This window comes from Corapipo altera, unplaced genomic scaffold, assembly GCF_003945725.1.
Source record: "Corapipo altera isolate COAL_440 unplaced genomic scaffold, ASM394572v1 1, whole genome shotgun sequence".
Classification (NCBI taxonomy): Eukaryota; Metazoa; Chordata; class Aves; order Passeriformes; family Pipridae; genus Corapipo; species Corapipo altera.
Window position 1 is genome coordinate 24,022,993 of NW_020884873.1, and position 23,236 is coordinate 24,046,228.

At 38.4% G+C, this 23,236-nt stretch overlaps 1 long non-coding RNA gene across 1 annotated transcript; it reads right to left on the reverse strand.

Annotated features, from left to right (window-relative positions):
• Positions 1 to 8,364: 8,364 nt before the first annotated feature.
• On the reverse strand, positions 8,365 to 22,733 carry LOC113957935. The gene is made up of 3 exons (XR_003531332.1): positions 22,626 to 22,733; positions 14,021 to 14,230; positions 8,365 to 8,418 (listed from the first exon to the last, which is right to left on the reverse strand). It is a non-coding gene; the product is annotated as an uncharacterized LOC113957935 (long non-coding RNA).
• Between the last annotated feature and the right edge of the window lie 503 nt (positions 22,734 to 23,236).

A 23,236-nucleotide genomic window follows, 5' to 3' on the forward strand; every position in this document is an offset into this window, starting at 1 on the left:
TTGGTATTGTTTCTAATAAAATAAATAGGAGAACACAGTAAAAACTGTCTACTTACACTAGGGAAAGTGATGAGTGTGGGGGTCTTTTCAATTCAGATTACTTATATTAACATCTACTCCTGTTTATCTTTCAAAGTGAAACAATAGAAGATACCAAGGGCCCTGCAATCTATGATCTGCCATGGGGAAAGTCCCACACAAACAAGGGTTGTGACAATATTTAAGCTCTGTTTGAAAATAGGTTCTTGGCACAGCAATAGACACAAAATATGTCAGGGAGAAGCTCTAGTCAAAAAGATTGGTGCTGTCATGCCATTTGCCTCTTTGTTGGTCTGAACAGACTGTGACATCAATATAGAAGAAAAGCACTATCCTATCTAGGATCCCATTTGCAACACACATTACCCCTTTTCTTGGAATCACTGGTGCTCATTGCCTGCATTGAGCCAAGTTTCTACACAGATGACAACTCTTAAAAACAAATTCTGCATCATAGATAAGAAAAATGCAGTTTCTATCTCATCATCAGTCATGGTATAACAGCTCCAATCTTTATTTTAGCCTAGATCTTGAAATTTGCAGGGTTCAAGCCACAGAAGTCGAGGTCAAGGAAGCACACTGAGGAAAGTGAATGAGGTGAGAGAGGAAAGGAAAGTGACATTTCTAGAGAAGTAATAATTCTACAGCGGCAGAAGTAATGTTCCTTTCTCTTTTGGAAAGTTTACTGCTATTCTCTTTTAGGGCACTTAAAATCTGGAAAGTCTCTTTTTGCCATTAGCAGCTCCCAAAGCACAGGAATCTTTTTTCATTCACATGAAATGTACTAGGAGAGAGTGCAAATTTTCTACCCTGGTAAGGACTTAAGAATAGTTTTTCGTGGTTTAACTGGAATTGTTTTTCAGAGGGAGAAGAAGGGGAGTTGTTTGCCTTCAGCTTGAAATACAGCACTCTACTTTACAGGAAAGAGATCTGAAAAGTTTGTTCATGGAGTGCAAAACATAATACTTGCACCCTCAGGAAATCTCCTCCAATGGACTTTTAACATCTGGAATCCCTGCGCTGTGTTAGTCACACATGGAGTGCGTCGTCTGCTGATTTAGCAAATAAGGCTAGCCACTTTTTGGGATCTGCCTCCCATGAAATCAGTCTCTCCTACTACATCAGACTGGACAGCTGCTAAGGCAAACCCAAAAAGCGATCACCAGTGTTACTTTCTGAAACCTTTCTGCTGTCTTCTCTTACCAGGCAGAATCATGGTATCTTGAACTCCAGGATCAAGGGACATGTCTCATCCATTTTCTCTGGTTGGAGAGAAGAACACCCACCATGACCATGCTTTTCTCCAGAGGGTTGGGTTAAGAGCTATTTTCAGATATGGCTTTTTCCAAACTGTTCTTTTATATCTTTAAATCACCCATGCCCAAAAATCATATGAAACAGGCATTAAAAAAGAAAAATAAAAGGAGTTGTATTCAAATTAGAGGAGTATGTAATCACCTTCAAGCACTTCATGTTGGTCAAGTGAACTGAAGAATAAAATGTTAAACGGAAACATTCTGGACTATATATGTATGTCCTACCTTCAGTGGTAATATCTGCCTCAATAATTCATAGAAAATATTCAAACTGTTTTGTTTAAGGAACATTGTCTGGTATGTAGGTCAGCCTCTCTAGTGATTCTTTCCCTGTGACTTTTCAGGATATGGCTAAGAGTTTTTTCCTTTCACTTTATACCTAAGAGCATGACGTTCTAGAGATTCAGATTCTAAAAGATGCAGTGATTCACAAATAAGTGAAAAAAATGAGAGGAAAAAATTGCCCTGTGAGATTCAAGTATAAAAGCAAGAACAAAAGCTGACTTGTCTTTGTTTTAGCAGCAAACTGACTACTATAGTAAAAATGAAAAGAAATAATATTTTAGCAGCAAACTGACTACCATAATAAAAAAAAGAAATGAAATAATACTGTCAGGAGGATAAAGAGACTTTTATGGGACTTCAGGAAAATTAATTGTATCAATTTAGCAATGCTGAATACTTAATAACAGTGAGCAGCTGAGAGTGACTCAGCATTGCATCCAGTATGCCCATTCTCTCAGAACTGTTTCAATTCAACATGAGAACCATACTGTAACTTTTTTGTGATTGATGATGACTAAGATGTATGTAAGATGCTAGAGGATTGACTCATTCTCTTTGCATTTCTCAAAGTGATAGCAGAAGAAATAATTTGAGGAAATAGCCTAGCTAGATTCTCAAACCGAAGCCAATCATTTTTAAGACTTCTAGTGGTTTTCTAAGATCCTATGCCTCTTTTGCTGCCCCTTTTTATTTCCAGTTGTTGCTGGTATCCATCTCCAGAGCTTATTCCGCAGATTTACAAGCTGTTGCTGGCTCTGGTGCCATCAGCAAAGGTTTGTCTTTCTCCATGTTTCTGTGCACAAGGTGCCACAATTCCATGAACGCTGCTGATTCCCCAGAGTTTGTGTTTGTCCTGATAGCTAGTGTCACTTTTACAAAAATGGGCTTTGATTTTTTTTGCCCACTTTTAAGCCTCTGCTGTAGCCAGCTGCTGCACCCTGCTGATTACCAGGAATTGCTTTTGTATATCATTGAAAGTCTCAACAGAAAGAATAAAAAGCAACAATATCCTTGTTACAAGAAAAGAAAATGGGCAGAAACAATGTTAGGAGACAGGAAAAACTGTGTACTTTGTGTTCTTAAACTTCATATTGAGAGATGATTCTGCTGGGATGACTTGGGGGATAATTCTACTCTGAGAAACTCAACAATAGATTTTTTAAAAATCACAATTAATTGAGGAAATATTCAAAAGTGCATGGCTCCAGTTCTGCAACCATTTCTGAATGCCATTTCTTTCATATTTCTGCACAGATCTCAATGAGATACAGGACACACCATTCATCACTATTTAATCTGAATCAGTGGAGACCTTGTTTGTAAAGTCTATCTTAATATCAAACATGCTAATGGGAGTTCTAATCCTCATATAAAAACTAGGAAACAACATTTGAACACACTGCACCATTTATTCTATTTTCAAAAAAAAGCATCAAGCAGTCATCAAAGTTTAAGCAAAGAAATACATATCCACATACATACATACAGTACAACCAGATCCAGTCTTGTAGTCGTGTGAAGTATGGCATTATATTGTGGAGGACAGCCACAATACATCCTTACATCCTGTAATGATGTTTTAATATTCATAAACTGGAAGAATTTGATTTAAAGTGACAATACAAGTACCAACACCGGCACATTCAGGCAGAGTTAAACTCAGATGACAGTAAGTCAACAGAAAACCACACAAAACTTTAAACTATTACCACTCATATGTGCTGTCTGCATTCAATATTACAACTTCTTCCAATCTAGACTGATTTAATAAGCCTTTATCATTTAATAAGCCTTTGTCATTCCTTGAACGCTTAGGAATCCACATGTTCATGTGTTTATGTGTTGTTCCTAAGTAGTGTGCATGCTCATGCCTTAACTTCAGCCTCAAAGTCCTTGTCCAAATGCACATCCGTATCAACAGTGGTCATAGGTCTCTTGTTTACAGTCACACCTATCCACTGGGCACATACAGACTGCAATGAGTTGAGGCTCAGTTAGCAAATCAATAATTCTTTCTTTGCTGCAAATTGATCCATTACAGCCAATGCAACAAAACTTATTAGGGCACGGAACTTACTGGAATATTTCTAGATCTCTTTCATGTCCTTCCAAACACTGAGTTTTCTTTTTACTGACTTTTCTCACTGCTAAATAATCTGCATGCTAGTTTCCAATGTGCTGCAAAGAGCAGGCTCTGTTTTTCTGAACCCGATCTTTTGGATTCATAATAACTATGTCAAATATATAAAAGAACAGTAAAAGGAGTATTCTATGAATTTTTTCTCCCTGCTTTTCTCTGGCTGCTTAGTCTCATCTGTTCTATGTCCTAGATGTTCACATCTTTATTGTCTTTTCAGCATCAATACATAGTCTGTCTGTCAGAGGCTCCCTGACCGTGTTTCCTTCGCTCTTCTCTCTTCCAAAGTCCTAGGACTTCAAGAGTACCTAGCTACAGAGGTCTGATTAGAGGGAAACACAGGTTCCTGTAGTCTTACAATAACCCAGTGAAATAAAAAAGAAAGCATGGCTGAAGGCCAACAAGGGCTATGTAACGTTTCTCTAACTGTCAGGGGCTTTTATGCTTGTGTGGCTGCCGTATCTCAACTTGGAGAAGTTGTCACATGCTGTCAGCACCAGTGAATCTGTTGGTGTTTCTGAGAGCAGCCTTTTCAAGTCATTCCCAGTGAACTGAGAGGCAGAGACATTTTTCCTCATGGAGTTGCATTCCCCTTAGTCACATTTTTTTTTCTGGAGAGGTAAAACAAGAAAAATTGTTATTCCATACTTCACACCTGCAACCACACTGAACTGAAAAGCTGTCTTGAAACACAGGGAGGTATAACAACAGAGATTCTTCACTACTGCTGCCCATAAGCTCATTGGCACACAGTTCTGATCCTCTCCCATGACAAATTGTTAGTCAGATCACTGCTAGTCATTCCTCAGCTGCAACGAACTGTATGAGTCATATCTTTGTCAGCACAGCTACTCTCATAACTGATATTGGTATCTGTTCCTAGTGCTGTGACAAGCCACACACCACAGTTAATTTGCACATTTTTTTCATGCTAAGCATGCCCGTTTTTGTGTTCCACAGGTCCAGCTCCAAGCTAATGAGCAAAGCAGGGCACCGTTGTGTACTTACATTTGTTTATAGCAGGAAAATACAGGCAATAAGCTTGTAGCCAGATCTCTAGTTCTTTTATCACATACTTGTTTTCATCCAAATTTACCATTTTCAAAAGCTTTGATGTTTACTAAAGATCTTTGTTGTTTCAGAGTACTGCAAGTGGATCATATAAATTCATCCCATGAGTCACTCCAGAGACCCAGTATGCACAGACCTCAAGTTCAGTGCATGTTAGATTTCCCATATGATTTATGGTGATTGGAGATTATTGAGTGACAACTAATATTTTGCATTGTTTGACCTGCAGTGCTGTTGTTTGCTATAAATCAAATTTTTTTCCAGGTCCTGAAGTGAACTGCATTGTGATTCTCTAGAACTCAGTGTCTTCAGATAGTGAGACTGGGTCTCCATCACATCTAAAACTTCTCATTTCCCTGCCACTGGGAATGGACTGATGTTTGTAAGGACCATTTCCTCATGTTTGATCATGAACTGTGTTCTAGTAGCATGAAGCTGCCAGCCACTTCTTTAGTAATGCTTTCTTGGTGTGTTGCATGTCACATATACTGTACACTAATAGCTGATATTTTTGAAGGAACACTAAATTTCTATTTTCCCTTTTAACCATACATAAAAGCCAGTCTGATCTAGTCTGACTTTCATGGGTTTTGAATCTCATATGTTAAACTACTTATCAATTTATTCCTGTTTTCCTAAGGCAGTTGACTCTCCTAGATTTGTTGTTTCTAGATTTAGCACAGCAGGGTCTTACACATATTTTGGGCCTATCAATAAACAGTCTTATCAAAAGTCATCTTGATGCATATATATAGAGATCTATATATATAGAAAATATTCACTATTCACAGCAATTCTGCTTAGTACTGATATTTTGCAACAGGATGTACTAGCCTGTTATGATCCCAGTACTAAAGGCACTCAGACTCTGGAAGTTATTATTAAAAATGCTACTTATTAGAGCTAACACTCCAAGGAGAGAATCATAGAAGCATAGAAGCATAGGCAATCATAGAATCATTTAGGTTGGAAAATACCTCCAAGATCATTGAGTGTAAATACTAATCAAGTACTGCCAAGTTCATCACTAAACCATAACCCTAAGTGTCACATCTACATGTCTTTCAAATCCCTCTAGGGATGGTGACTCAACCACTTCCTTGGGCAGCCTGTTTCAGTGCTTGACAACCCTTTTAGTGAAGAAACTTTCTGTACTATCCAGTCTAAACCTTCCCTGGCAAAACTTGAGGCCATTTCCTCTTACCCTTGTTACCTGGGAGAAGAGACCAACCCCTACCTGGCTAAACCTGCTTTTAGTAGTTGTAGAGAACGATAAGGTTTTCCCTGAGCCTCTTCTTCTCCAGGCTAAACAACCCCAGCTCCCTCAGCCGCTCTTCATATTACTTGTACTCCAGAACCTTCACCAGCACCATTGCCCTTCTCTGGACGTGCTCCAGCACCTCAATGTCTTTCTTTGTAGTGAGGGGCCCAATCTGAACACAATACTCAATGTGGAGCCCCATCAGTGCTGAGTACAGGGGGCCAATCCTTCACTGGTCCTTCCAACCACACTATTCTTGACACAGGCCCAGACGCCGTTGGCCTTCTTGGCCACCTGGGCACACTGATGTCTCATGTTCAGCCAGCTGTCAACCTGTACCCCCGGGTCCTTTTCCTCCAGGAGACTTTCCAGTCACTTCTCCCCAAGCCCATAGCACTACATGGGGTTGTTGTGACCCAAGTACAAGACTCAATACTTGGCCTTGAACCTCATAAAATTGGCTCGGCCCATTGATCCAGCCTGGTCAGATCCCTCTGCAGAGCTTTCCTACCCTCTATCAGATCAATACTCCTTCCTAGCTTGGTGTCATCTGTGAACTGACTGAGGGTGCATTTAGTTCCCTCATCCAGATCATCAATAAAGATGATCTGTACGGGACTGGCCCCAATACTGAGGGGAGCACCACTACTGACTGGTCGTCAAGTTTATTTAACTCCATTTCGCACCTCTCTCTGAGCCATCCAGTCAGGTATTCACCCAGGGAAGAGCACACCTATCCATGAGCAGCTAGTTTCTGCTTGAGAATTGTGTGGGAGACAGTGTCAAAGACTTTACTGAAGTCTAGGTAGACAACATCTGCAGCCTTCCCCTCATCCACTAAGCAGGTCACCTTGTCATAGAAGAAGGTCAGGCTGGTCAAGTAGGACCTGCCTTTCATTCACCCATGCTGGCTGGGCCTGATCAGTCTTACATCCCTGTAGAGGGAGGGGACCCCAAGTGGTGCAGCATCGAATGGGCTATGATCCATGTACAGCAAAGCTGGGAAGACACCCTTACTAAAAGATTCCACCATTCACTGCACTGTTAGATGCAGGCCACGCAGGAGGCATGAGCACTGGTGGGAAGCTACCTGCAGGCTCCTCAGTTGCAATGAGCTGGTGACCGCCCTGCAGCTCAAAGGGTTATGCAGCATGACACAGACATCTTCGTGTAGCATCGCACCGGTCTGTGCCTGCTTAGGGTAACTGTTTCAAGGATCACTCACTCCTCAGTGCATAATGGTCTCCTAGTCAGGATCACTACACCTACCTCTTGCTTCATCTTTCACTTGGAGATTTCAAAAGGGAAAGTTCCTGTTCACAGAAAACCATATGTCCAGTTCTATAACTATGCACCAGAGATGATATTATGGAAATACACTGATAAAGAGCCATCTAAAAAGACTATTAGGTGGTACTGCTTCTTTCTTCATATGTGCTCATTTGCAAATATTTGGAGTATCCATAGGTCCCAGTTTCCAATGTTTGATCACCAAATGTCTTTTCACGAAAAAAATAAAGTGATTTCAAGTGATTTCACATTATCAGACTGTGCAGTACTGGCTAACAAAAAAAAGAAAAATCAAATAACTTTTTAAGAATTTGGGAATAACTTTCTAAGTCAGAAAAAACTTTCTACTCCCTTCATCAAAGACAATAATGTAATATAGGACTTAAAAATTAGAAAAGTATGCAGTCTGTAATTTCACAACAATGTCTCTTCTTCATAGGCTCAAAATCAATTACAATGCATAATTAAGTTGCTAAGGAACTGGAGAAGTTATCTGCTGGTGGTGGTTAGAAGCTCAAGCAAAGACATTCTCATGGTCCTGATTCCAAATATGAGGCTGCAAAGGTCAGCTGTCCGGTTTGTATAACCTTTGGCCTAGAGTGAATTGGTAGTGGTGTTGAGATTAGTCAGATAAGCAAGCACAAAATGTACGTGGTTTGTGTGGTCACATCAAGTTGATGATAGGGAATAAAAATATATTTTATAAAAAATTTGTGTAGTTTTAGCAATGACATGATACTCATACACAGTGAAAAACCCATGCATACAGGTGAGAAAATGTTCAGAAATGGTTTGCTCTGAGCCACTAGAACCATAAGCAAGCTTTAACCAGCGCCAGAAGCAATGCCCTGGGTAGAGTAGGAGTTAAATCATTCACATTGTGAAACAGTGTGCAACATTTTGTTAAGAACAAGGACAACAAGGGGAAATGTCACACACAGAGTACTCACAAGAGAAGTACTGAAATGTCTGAGCCTTGTCCTTACTTGCTGAAGATTATGAAGCATCATGGATGCTTCCTTTCCAGATTTAAAAAAAGAAAAAAAAAAGAGAAAGAGAAAATAAAAATTTGTGTTTGCATTCCAAGTAGCACTGAACAAAAGAGACAGCAGTAAAATAAAAGTCCTGGTCCCTGAGTCCATTTGGGTGATGCTGGCAACCTAAAGAAAATACATGGCTACATGACACCCCTGTGGCCCTTGGAGATACACTGCAAAGAACTCAGTCAAGGAGTGCAAGAAAGATTCACCATAAGCTGACAGAAAACCTTCAAATGAACAAAATAAGAAATTACGCCAAGGATCTTCCCAGAAGGCAAAGTTGCTGCCAAAAAATGGCCATAAAAATGGGAAGCAATTAAAACATAGTAATGCCTTTTTGATCAGAGATATGAATAATTCACCCTTTTGTCTTCTTCCCTATCTTTCTCAGAATTCCCAGATACAGCACAACACATTTTCCTTCTTCACCCACATTCCTTGTTTTTTTCTCATACTTGCATCACTTCTTTTGCTTTCTCTGGTAGAGACATTTTTTTTTGTCCTACATTCAGTTACTGTACACAAATGAAGCCCTGATGTATATAGGTTGGATGTTGTTTTAACAGAAGACTTTCTGATGCCTCTCTCTGAGCCCAACCCAACAGAAAGCAGGTGGATTTAGTCCTTTTTTCAGCAATCCCTGACCAAAGCACAGAACTGAATAAATTTTTATCAGGGAAAAAATAACAACAACAAACAAACAAACAAAGCAAAAAAACATGAACCATTCTTTTTCAAACCTTCCAAATAAAATTATATTTGGACAGAAATAACATCTGGACCAGAGAAAAGTTTCTGAATGTTATTAACCATTAAAAGCAGGATATTAGAATATAAACATGGCATAACCTCAGTCCTATGACCATAATAAACTAATCTGTCACACAGAACAACATGGTACCAACCTTTTACAGCTTTAGCTGCTGGTGCAAATATATATTAGTTTCTGTCTCTCATCCTACTCTGTTAAAAGTCTTGATTGCTCAGCAGGAATCTATCAGTTGCTTTGCATATAAATATGTGGATAGGCAATTACCATGGCAATTTGTCCATCAGACACACACAGTGTGACATATCCTGTGCAATTGCCCATATTAGGCTGTGACCAACAATCTCCCCTGAGCTGGGGGGGGACACAATGAGACAGTCATTGTGGGGAAGTTAGAGTATCACCTGACAGAACCCCTCTGCCCCCATATCCTGACAGCAGCCTCCTTCCTGCAAGCCTAGGAATAAGGAATATCTTCCTGTGGTATGAGGACAGGTGGCAAGGCAAAGTCAACTGCAGGGAAGAAGAGGGAGACTGGCAGTGTTTATCCATGTGTGTGCATCTGCACTCTGCTTGGAATCACAGCTGGCAGGCAGTAGACCACGGAGATCAAAGGGTACTGCAAGACTTATCTTGACTTTTTGCCATTTTGTGCTACCCTTTCCTCTCTTGGCCATGCAAAACATGAATTCCTCAGCCAAAAAGTGAAACACGGATGCTGGATAACAGTGTAGAGTAACTACTGAAAAATATTGAAAGGACCTGTGGAAAAGAATATGATGATCTCTGCAACAGGCTTGGTAAGCTAGGAGTACTATTTTGTGCCTGTGTGGTTTTAGTTAACAGTATAATTGGATTTATATTCTTTTTTTTTTTGGCTGGTGAAGGGAGAGGTCTCAAAGGAATTTTTCCAATTCATGTTCTGTCTTCTGTCTTCTCCAAAGAAAGGATACTTTCATGTGGTTGACACTTTCTTTTTCTTCCAATATGGAATGAACTGGTGATAGCATTAAATTCAGTAAAACACATTTAAGAGGCCAGCTGAAGAACATGTTCAGCATTTGTGTGTTTTGGCTCCCAGGATAGTTTTGCCCTGATTCACTTGTTCTGAGAATGAACCAAGGAGTTAAATTTATGATGCAATTCCTTTCTTCTTATACAAGTAATTCTTAAAGACTTTAATAACAAACAGTTATGGATCATTTCCCCCGAATAACTTGTTTTCTTTATCCCTGATAAATTTTTTTCACTGCACCAGCTGATTGTGCTTTCCATTATAATGAGACAAAGCAAAGCCTTGTTGGCACAGCCTGACACACTCTATGGTGTCAGGCAGGAGAGTTGAAGAAGCCCAGTTAATATGCAGCAGTACAATATGTGTGCACGGAAAATGTCCTAACCTGTTGTTTTCAGTGCCTTGAGAGAAATGGCTTGTGTAGAATTAAGAGGGGAAATTATGCAGGGAAAGCCAAAAAAACCTTTCTGAAAAACAAGAACTAGATATATTTCCAATATACTTAAAAGCCCCTATTACCAAAATATAGCTAAATTACAACAGAAATTTCAGATATTCACTGTCAGTGATAGGCACAGCAGCCAGTCTTTTAAGCAGGCCTTACCACTCCATTTTTCTGAATATACAGCTTCCTTTCAGATGGTATGTGAAGCAGAAATTTAAATAAAGGAAATTCTAGTTACCCTAATGTCTATTCAGTATATGTCTTATACAAATTATGAAGTGCTGTCACAAAGATTGTCCTTTGAAAGTCACAATCATTATATAAGAGAGTGGTTTATTTGCAAAATAATTAAAATTTTGAAGAAAGGAGATGTGAGAGAGCTATGTATTTCCCCTGTATCATCACTGATCAGTCTTAGGATCCCTATCCTCCCATATATTTTTCCGGTGATTTTTTTCTTTTTTAGCCATTTTACTGTTGATGTGAGTAAAGTATAAGAGGGAATATTGTTAGAAATAATATTTAAAACTATTTTTTGCTACTTTTGTGAAGAGGGTGGTTGGTATTTCACATGCAGATCTAAGTATGGGAGAAGGCAGTGTTTCTAGCTGCACTTTATTTGACTGTCCACCACAGATAAAGAAACTCTTAATTCTTAGTAGGCTGGATGAAGCAGCTGATGGATCTTAGAGTGCTACAGATAAAGGGAGGATTTCTAGTGGTTGAAAAGAGGAGTAAAGGTGAAACTGAATCCCTTTCTCTTTGCCATCACAGGCATTTGTGATCCTGTTGGCTGCAGCTCTTGATATGAAATGCTAGAAAGCACCTTGTATGCATTTTTCCTCTCCTCTCTGTCTCTTTAATAAAAGTCTTGTCGAAAGCTGTGAGACAAAGAGAGGTTCCATTTCAAGGGTGGGGACAGAATCAGCAGGGGGTTTTTTGCATGTGAGCATGACAGATGGAAAATGCTTCCAAAGGAAGACTGCACAAGTGGTGGTCAAGAACTCCGTGTGTAAATGCACTTGGCAAAACACAGGAGAAAAACACACCTCGGCCTCCTGCTTGAGAACTGCCTTATTCTGTACCTCTCCAAGCACATAACATGTCTCGTTGTTTTGATAATGCCTGATGGCAAGTCCAGGTCTCGCAATTTGATCAGCACAGGGTACACCTGAGCCCCTGGGGTAGCTCACTGCAGACCACAACTGATTAACTGTGAGAGCTGATGCCCACTCTTCCACACACAGCCCAGGAGACATTGGAAATATACCAAAGTTTATGTTGTATGTAATAAATTTCCAATGTCATTATTCACTCCTTGAAACATAGTAGCAGGTTCAAGACCTGGGTATACATACTCTGTAATTTTCCACACAGTCTGAAATATTAGTTCCAGTGCACTAGATTTCCTTCTTAATCATAACCTAACCAAAGACACAGCTATCTTGCTGATTTCTTGATAAGCTCAAAATTGCATTCCCCATTTATCAACAAACTTCAGCCAGCATAAATAACTGTTGTTTTGTTTATAGTCACCTCATCATGTGTTGTCACCAAGCAAATGCAGCATGTTACCATAGACTTACATGAGATTCTGCTGTCTGCATCGCTAAAGCATGAGGCTTTTCTTTCTCCAGATAACAATCATGGACACTTTCCTTTTCTTTCACATCCCAGTTATGAAGATAGAAAAATGTCAGGTAAATTTCATCTCCAGATTCTCAGTTTTTGTACCTGACTTCGGAGTTGGATGTTTTATGTCTTCTATCCCTTTTTCCTCCAATTTTGCCAGAAATAAAAAATATATTCAATTCAAAGTCATACTTTGATAGGCAGTACAGGAATAATCTATGACCAGTCAAAGATAAAGCCAAAAGCAGCCCTTATACTAGCTACAGTCACTAAATAATGACAGGAAAAGTTTTAGAAAAATCCCAGTTTGTCAGTGTACACTATGGAAATTTTTTCATCTGACTCCAACCAGCAGGTCAGTAACCCAGTTTTATTTAGACAGACTTACTGTTCTTCACAAAAATATCCTTTAAGTGTTGTCTCTGGGATAGATGCATGAAAATGGTTTTAGCTATGCTTCATCTAATTTGTTTTCTCGTGACTCTTCCACTCAAAATAATTGCATTGGCACCTAACAAATGCAAAAGAGAATATGCTGAAAAGGTTGGATAGAACATGAGAAACTATTATCCTGCATCCAATTTCCCATAATAGCCCCAAGGGCAGACCAAGGAATGATGTCCAAAAAACTGCCATAACTTACAGAAAGTGCAAAACATCTTGATAAGAGATGCCCATTTTGGTAATAAAATAGATGAGGAATATTTCTACAGAAAAATATTTCCTATGTAACTCTTTAGGAGAAAAATATCTACTTAAATTTTCAATATTTTTTTGAAAAGAAGGTTTGCTTCCTTGCCTTGGTGAGAAGTCCGAATGGTAGAATATTTCTTTTCAGCAGTTACAGCATATTACATAGAAAACTAAGCATGGTCATTCTGAACAAAATAAAAAGTATGTATAGCCCCAGATATTGCTCTGATTGGTCAACAGCAGATATTGAGGGAAGAGTTTAAGAACAGAAGGATCATTCAGGAATTTTTACCAGTTTGTAATTCAAGGATTTCCTGAAACAGAAGTTGTGTCTTTGTATTTTTATCTCATGAATGAATCAAGTTGCTTTTGATTTTTGAACCCAAAATTCTATAAAATCTGATCCAGGAGGAGCATCAAAACCCTGATCATACAGGTTTTTCATACAACTAAAAAAATGTATCAAAGAAAGTACAACACGAGCTTCATGAGTACAATATGAACTTCTACAAAATATATGTATAAACTGCAATGAAAATGCAAAAATTAGTATCAGATATTCTGGAAGAGAAAATTATATAGGACAGCCAATTCTAATGATCAATATGATAGTTCTTTATGCATCCTTGGATACTATTAGCAGACCATACTCTCCAAAAGAGAATTTTTACTCTTTCTGTAAGGCGCAGTCGCATAAGAGATGTGTTTTTAATTACCAAGACACAAAAGGATCTCAGTTTTACATCTTGTCTGAAAAACAGCACATATAATAATTATACTGAGATAATTATTCATTATGGACTCAGCAGTCTGACACCTACTGATTCGCCCACATAATTTTATTGTAGTGCCCACATTTTCCTTTGAGATGCCAATCTACAGGCTTGATTTCAACTTCATTAAGGTGATGGGAATGTTTAAGGTAACTTTAAAGTAGTATACAGCAGAATTTTCATTTTAACCAAGCTTAGGATTTAGTCAGAAAGATCCCAGAATAAGTGAGAGTGGGAATTAAGCTCTACCTCACCGTTTCCTTATTCCCTGGTACATGGTAAAAGCAAGATTCTGAGATGTAAGAAGATCCATGGGATGGTGGTGGTGCTTCTGAAACTTTATTTGGTTCTGTGAAACTGATTTGTTTGTCTACATCCTTTGTCCTGTTTATTTTTAAAGATGTGTCAAGACCAAAGCCCTAGGGGACATGGCTGCAGTCAGGTAGTAACCTCTGGAATAGCCACTGGTACACAAGGGAAAGAAAACAGTGAATGACCAGGAAATCAGAGTTTGTTTTACTAGCATTTTATTCACCCCAATCCACCAATCAGTTCGTCTCATATGGATTTAATTACAAACTCAAAAGTAATTGAAGGAAAGTGTTAGACTTTCTTTAACTCATATCTGGGAAACAACCAGATACCTCAGAAAAGTTATTTATTATTGGTACATAGCGTTAGTAGAGTTTTGCTAACTTCACCAAAACAGCAGATGTGTGCAATTTGTAAGTGAATGTCTACAAGCATATTTAGTACACAGGGTAACAATATCTCTCCTGTAAGCAGATATGAAATTTACTTTAACCAATTGAAATGACCATGGAAAACTTATATTGAAATTTAGTAAGCAAACAGACTACCACTCCCACTGTAAATTGGAATTAATACTATCAAGTTTTATATGTTTGTGCATTTCAGTCAGAAATTCCCCTGACTCCCTCTCAGCAGAATGAACAGGGAGTAGCAAAATATGGTGTGGTTTTATTCACACCAGGATGGAGACATACACTAAAAGACACTAGGCCTGGACAGCTACACATGTATTATCTCCACTAGTGACCAATATGCAAATTGAAGTAATCTTCCTGTATTGAATAGTTCTTTCTATTCACATACACTCCTGTCCATCTAAAAAAATGTTGTTATTATTAACTCAGATTGTATTTTAAATAGCTTTGCTGCAAAACAACTCTTCTAGATCACACAGATTTCATTAGGCTTCATTTGCGAATTCAGAAGGAGAAAATACATATTTTTAAGGGCCAGAAGTGCTTTTCTTTTCCAGATCACAGAAAGAAAACAATGTTTTGTTGACCTTGGAAAAAAAAAACATTCAATGAAATCTTCATGTCTCTGTTGAAGACGAAGAAAAAATAAGATAACCCTGGAATTTAACCATATTACTAGAGAAAGGATACAATGACTCACAGACTAATATTAGGGAAGGACAAACATCCCTATATAGCTACAAGTGAGGGTTAAACCTAATTTATTGTATCTTAGCTACTTCATTTCCAAAATACATTTCCTTTTCTCTGAGATAAGAACAACTTCTCTTCTCTCTCTTATTCTCTAATGGTAATATTTGTCAATACACTGTATCCTTGTGATTATTCATTATAAGAAGAACAAAAAAATTGGCACGTGATAGAACTTGATTAGCACAACATTTTAGAGATTAATTTATTAAGGAATACAGACACTTTACAAAGAAAATGACTGTTTACTTCTTTCATTATTATTACAAATTAATTTTTACAGGAGAACTTAATGAGCAATTATTCACACACAACATATTTAGGCATAAGCCAAGCTCCAAGTTGCAGTAGCACGCAAGTGTCACTATCAGATTCGATAAGCATACCATCCCATGTGCCATGGCATGGCTGAGGTCACACAGCTACTCAGCCCTTTTTGAGCTCATGTCCACCCACGTGCTTTGATTTGCTCAAAAGTGAAAAGGTGACATATAAAATAGATTTTATGTGTGGCAAGTGAATTTTGACAATTGAAGCTAGTAATTCTGCTAGATTGCTAGAAAAAGATGGAGCTGGAGATAAGGATGGCCAAGCTAAACATGAGTTTCTAATTAGGTTTATTCTTCTAAATTTATCTATGAAATACTGAAAGAATATTGTGTGCCTCCACAGAACAAAGTAAGATGTAAATTTAAAACTTTTAATAATAATTATCAAGTAAGCTTCTTAACCAAGTCACACCCTTAGCAATTCTATACTTGAAAACACTTGTTACCTCAACAGAAACATGAAAAAGGACACTTAGAAGGGATTTCTTCTTTGCTTTTGGTCTCTCTACATATTTTTCCGCGCTCTCAAGTCATCTAATTTAAGAATGCTTATGAAGCCTATATCCTCTGTTTAAAACATTAGGAACTTATTTTGAGTCCAAACTGTTCTACAGGCACTTTATGAGTGCCTATAAGTTAGCATTATTAAATGCTAACTTTTCAAAAAGCAAACTCACTTTAGCAATGTCTTGTTAGGAGATTTGAAACTAAAACTTCTCTACTGTGTAGTATAAATATCTAGTTAAACAACTTCAGTAACAAGTCAAGAGTTTTTAATGTAGGTGCCTCTATTATTCCCTAAATGGGAATGAGACATAGGATTCATTTCATTGACTTTACATATCTATTATGTAGACATGTATGTCTGAAGAAATGTTCCTGCCTCCCCTCAACAGATATAGACATTTTTAGAGTGATTCAGGTCATACTGTCTAAAATAAATCTTAATAATTGTGCTCTAGAAATGTCTGTTTTTCCCAGTGAAACTATAGAAAGCTGAGGAGAACCAGCTCACCTGTAGACATTGCAACATAGGCCTTTAATTGTAACAACCCCAACTTGAATCTCTTCATACAACCAGCATTGAGACAGATAAAGCCGTGCACTTGTGTCCCTTATTTTAATTGTGTCTCTGAGACAATGGTGATGCCACTGCTCTGCATGTTTCCACTCTCTTACAAGGGAAGCACATCACTTAGGCCCCTGCTCACAAACTGAGATGAGGGTCACGACAGTCTCCTCTTTAGCAAACTAAGAAACTCAGAACAGCAAAGAATCCAGTCCATATATCATTCATATGGTCAAAACATATGTTTGTATTTAATACTGCTGAAAACAGGAATGTTTTAAACATTGTCATTGCACAACAGACACATTAGAAGTCTCTGTGTTTATTCTTGCCTACATTATTGGTTAGATATTCATAATTATCTTTGACGAAGTATTTTGTTCTTTCAATTACTTTCTAACGTAAATGAAAATTCTGAGCTTCTCTGTTAACTTTATTCCATTTATTGAGATTGCCTGCATTGTGGACTGACAGCTGTTATTAAGGGTTTATTCAGGGTTTGCTAAAAGTGATGTTTCTAACAGCACTCAACTACCTAACATACCACAAGTGAAGCACCAAAAAAAATTCTAACCACATTGGAAAGTATTTACTCTGGCATTAGATTCAGCCTTTGTGAAAGATCCAGTCCTCAAATAATTGGACAGAAGTATATAAAAATTGATTATATGGAAAAATCATCCAAAGATATTAATTCACCCCTTTTCTGGAAATATCCCAGATGCTCCACACCTCTGTACCAATTCAGGGGGGGAAGGGGGGAACCAAACCAATGAGCATACGAGTCAATGCATACAGACTGTTTTCCTTGCACAGTGTGCTGCACTTTATAACAACAGAGAGCTATGTTTAGTACCCAGTAGAAATGTCAAATACTTATAAAAACCAGTTTATAAGACCTTTGAGACTCACAGTAGCTGGCTGTGACCAGCTTGTTTCAAATTAGATTAGCCCAACCTAATTTTCTATTCATGTTATGTAGTCATTTGAAGTGGAAGGCTATCAACTCAGGGGAGGAAAATAAGACTCGAAGCTTCAGCCCTCTTGAAGAGCATGTGCAACTTCTACCCTTTCCTCCCCATGTGTCATTCTTATACCCAGCTTCTAAATATCACAGTGAGTGACATTAGTGAATGTATAAACATGCAGTAAGTTTGGGAGTATTAAAGCAGTCCCACTCTACCATTCCAGGGATATCTGTGCATCTGTGACTAAATGGACATATTATTTCTGAACTCCATGCTGGTAAACAGCCAGCAGAGTGTGTACATTGAAATTAGAATAGATTGGGAGGTAGGACTTTATTATAAATTGATCTAGATGACGATAGCAATTCTGAAAGCAGCTCCGCATTTTTAAAGGTCCATTGTATGTTCCTGAAAATGAGAAGGGAGAAACATTAGGAACATAACAGAAAGGAAATCTAATGCCAGGATACATATTTTTTTGTTGTTGTTATTTTTATTTTATTCTTTTACAGCATTATTTTGTCAACATTAACCCAGGAGCTAGAGCTTGCTAGTATCACATGCAGAAATACATGGAAATGAAGAAAATGCTATTTCTAATCATCTGTTTATTTTTTAGTAATTTTTCCTACCGCAAGTGCTTTCACTGTAAAGACCAAAAGGTTTGTCAGTTGTGTCAATTGCAGCATGGAAAAAAATAATAATTACTGTTAATAGAAGTAATCCAGTTTCATCGTGTGGTTGAGAGCTCTTTACTTGTCAGTTTATTCTTGAGTTTTACTCTACTCTTGAAAACAGTAGGTGGACATATAACCCCAGCTTAGCTTATCTTTTTCCTGTAACATTCCATATCTACTGTATATAGCAGGATATTTTAGCAAATGTGTGTGCTATTTTTTGTTGCTTGCACTCTTCTGTAAAATGATTTGTGAAGTGGTAAGTCAAAACCAATAAAGATGTCAAGGATCAGCATTAATTTCATTAGCCTACCAGAAGCATAGATAATTTCTTATGCTTTGAATGTTTGCCAGAAGAAAGACAGACCAGGCACACAGTTCACCAGGCATCAGAGTATTCAGGGTGCAACTGCTTAAAAGCAAGGTCTGATACAATAGAAAAAAACATAACCCCAGAGATTACATACTTTTAAATAATTACAGCAGGAACTGACCTTGTAACACTTTTTTCATGCCTTACAACTCAATATAGAAGATGAGATAAAACTAACAAGAATAATCCTGTTTTCACCAAGCACCAGAATTCTGTGCATAAAGTCCTCAATGTTATTCCCAAACTGCTGTCTCTACATTACCTGGAAAATCATCTGACCCAGCTCCATCTTGTAAGAGTCATGATGGTAAGAAAAGGGCTGTTATTCTGAATGTTGAATATACAGATTTTCAACTTGGATTTGACCACCAATAAGAATACAATCCATGGTATGTTTCAGCCATACCCCAAGAACCTCTTGAGAACTACATTGACACCTATGACTAGCTGACTTGGACATAAACTTGCCAAAAGCGACATACTCGGTTCACCTAGTGATATTTTTGGTCATCCTTAGATAGGACTCACATGGAGTTATACCTTTCTTCAAACATAAGTAAACCCTGTAGGCCTGGGTGTGTTTTAAAGTACATTAACTGTTAGCGTACAGCCTTCAGCCATATCATTTTCATGCAATAAGGGGGAAAAAAATTTGGAGAAAGCTCTGTTCCCTTTACATCACTGGCATTTCTTTTTGGTGCCAGAGTAAACAGCCTTTTTCATGGCTCTTTGCTATCATCAGTGAGCACTGAAAAATTCTCAGACAAAATGTCGAGTCCTTCATTTCCTTCTCCCTAAGAGTACCACAGAGCAGGGCCATCCAAGGCATCCTCTAGACATTTGGAACAGTAACATCAGGACCTAAGCAATTCAAAGGAAATAGCTTCCTCAAAACTGGAATCCTCTTTAGCATGGGCAGCTGTGTCTCAGTGGAGCGCAGCTTCCCATCCTCCTTGTAGCGCACAAATGTTCATTGCCTTTGATCTGGTTCCCCTTGCAGCTGCTCAGCAGCAGCTCTAGGAGCTCCATAAGGATGTGATACAGCTCTGAGCTTTATTAATGCCTGGTCTGACTTGTCCCAGTTTCCAGAAATCATTTGGTTAGTCTGAAAGCAGCAGTACAGCAGGGCACAATATCCCCTTTCTCTGCCTTCCTTCCAGTGCTCATGCTAAGCCATAAATCTCAATGGAGTTCTGACTCAGCTGAGATCCTCAGAAGAGGAACTTCTTACAGAGCAGGGAGAAACATAAAATGCTGTTGAGGAGACATCATAGCCTCTTCTGTGAGAAGCTGGGGTTTGTAAACCAAAAAAAAAAAAAAAGCCCTCAGGAGATCAGTGTACTAAACAGGTGCTTTACATAGATTCCTACGGAATCAAGGAAGGCAGAATCAAATTGACTTTCTCTAAAGCTTTGTAGTGTTACAGTTTGATATTTTAAAACAGAGATTTGCAGGTAGAGAGCTAACTTTGCACGGCTGAGTGTTACAACACTCGCTTGTCACAGAGACAGAGTTTGCACATACTGCAGATGGAGTTTCTTTTCTTCTCCTGCTCTGTGACCTCAGACCATATTGGTTTACTGTGTAACACCATGGATAGAAAAAGGGAGAGGAAAAAAGTCTTTATATAGCAAAATCTTCTCCCATGAGCCACTGAGCTTTCTTTAGCCAAATAGCTGAATGGTATATACACATTTTTAGGATTCCGCCCCATCTGTTTTCTAAGTTCTTTGTAGGAACCAGATCAATATTTATGATGCCAAAATATTCACTGCGCTCCACAAGGACTTAGTGGGCACCACATCATGTTCCCAATGGTGAATGATGAGTTACTGATAATGGCAAGTGTGTACTTCTCTAGTCTAGTAACAAGAAAACAAGTTAACTTTAGTCTCTCTAAGTCAAAAGTGTCCCATTTACTGCTGATAAAGGGAATATGCAGAAGATATAACACAGCAGACAAGCAGTACACTTCCAGCACATTAGAACTCAGCAATCATACTGTCCGCACCTTCAGCCTAGCAGCCTTCTTTGGTGGGTTTGCCTGGCTTCCTTTTGCTCTCTCTGGTAAAGAGCATCAAGAACATTTTTAGCTTTCTTTAAAGCAGTCTCTGAAGTTTTAGGGGGCACGAATTTTTTGCAGACACCAAGAAGAAACCAAGGAGGAGAATACTTCCAAAGTATATTTTGATTTTGTCTGTCACTGTCAGAAAAAGGATTATGTGATGCCAACGTTTATCTATTAGTTACTTTAATAACTTCTGAATCTACTACTGATTTTCTGCCATCTTTGGTGGATGGCAAAATAATTTAAAATTTGACAATCAAAAGTGTCTCTCAACATTTGCTTGAAAGTAACTGAGTCTAAGAAGTTTCATGAATATTGGTGGGAAGCAAATCCCACACAATGTGCAAGTACAATAAAACTATCACTTTGATAATATATGAATATTTATGGACTTTTTTAGAGCAACTATATCACATGACATGTTTAAACAACTTCTTAAAGCTGTTCTTCATCTGTAAAGATTGAATATGGGGAAAAAAATAATTTATTCAATCCTTTGTTCCTCAATCCCAAATCCTTTTGACAGCTCTGTTTCTCACTCCCTCCATAGCTTGTGCTGTTCTCCTTGCTGATGGCTTCCCTTGAGTACTAACCTAGGTATCCTTTGATGCAAGATTACACAATGGCAGGAGACACAAAATCTGAAGTGTTATGTGAAGATGTATATTAGTTTTTTGTTATAAAGTTTCCTCCCTTTGAAGTTCTAAGGAAACTACAATTTCCTTTCTCCTGCTTTAAGATATATATATATATATACATTCACTCACAGTTAAATACATCTCCCATAACAATTAATTTCCCAGGCCTAACCAATACTTAGGTACAGTTCAAAGAGGGTCTTTGATCTGCACACAGTTCCTCAAAAAATCTTTATCCTGCCATCCAGGTGATGAGGAATCCCAGTAAAAATGGCTTCCTGCATCTAATTGAAAGAGACCATGTAGCACTTTCAAGCAGTACCTTATTAACATGCATATGAACAGTTAACATCAGTAATTTACTTGCACAATGTAAAACACTGTGCTTGGTTAGACCAGTAGAGAAGACAGTTTTAAAATCATGAATTCTCTTACATTACTGTTCATCAAATAAACCCTTGTTTGCCATTCTGTGTCAGATTGCATTCCACGACCGTAGTGACTACTCTTGGGAGCCAACCATTTATCACGTTAAAAACAAGGACTTTTGAGGCCAGTGGGCTACAGTAGCTCTATTTAAAAGGTGACTGTATTTTTACGCTTTTCCTGAGTTTTGTGGTTAAGTGGCTCACTTTGTAAGCACTATACTGTGTAAGCTGTACACAGAATGAGTATTTATGCAAAGGATCTCACTAAGTTTTGTGAGGCTATTCGTATATGCTCTCAAAAATGCAAGTGTGGTTCATACAGCATAGCCCTCAGCATGCGTCTGAGACTGCCAGAGCTCAAAATGCAGTGGTCCTGCAATCTGCTGGCTGAAGCTTGCAAGGGAGACAAGCAGAGAGCAGTAAATTAGAACAGCGACTCAGAGCTGTGCCATCATCACTTACAAGTACTTATAAATTGTTTATCCTCCCCCTTCATGCTGTAGCTATAGGCTTTCATGTTCCTACATCTGCTAAATATGACTTGCTCCGCTTACTTACCAGTCTCCCAGGAAGGTAGGAAGGCTCACTTACAGCTTACATCACATGCTAAGGAGTAAAGCACCAGCTTTGTGCTGAGCAGTCATCTCTCTTAATTTTGATTGATTTCCTTTTACCTGAATATAATCAGATTACAGGCAAACATGGGTTTAAGAGTAACAGCTAACCGGACAAAGCTGAATTTTTCTCTCTCTGTGAATGTGAATATAACAAAATAGAGAATGCAGGAGAGACATAAGTTGATATTAAAAAGCTTGGGTTTCATTTACATACCCCCATTGGCTTCTCATCACAGTACCCTCCTATGACTTGCCACAAGACATTCCTTTCCGGAAGCAGCTACACAGAGCAAGGGCAAGTGAGAGAAGGGCATTATAATTCACCAGTAAGTCAGTCAGCTGGAAGGATGTATTTGGCTTTATATGTAAATGTGGTTCTGGTCCGGTTTCAGACAATACTACTCAGTCACTGCCACTGCAGTAACCGGCAGTAAGCACTACCCACAGCTGCTGCAGTGTCTTCACCTCCCTGTGCAGGTGGGAGCCCAGATCAGCTACGGATCAGCATAATCCTATCCCCCGGTTAACAAGAATAAATGGGAATAAAAAAAAGCAAAAACTTGTACTTACAGACTCCTTTTCATCTAATGAGCACACCATGCTTTTCTGTGCATGTTATTCTTAGTGTCCCCAAGGCAATTTGATCATTGAAGATGCAGGAGGAATTGGTTTAGTCAGTCCAGCTAAAGGGTTTGTGACAGAACTGGGATCTATGTTACCGTTACTCTCAGCCCTCTGGTTTGACCACTAGATGATATTTATGACTAGATACTTTGAGGTTACATGAAAGCTTACTCAGACACATGCGTTTCCAGGCAATATCAC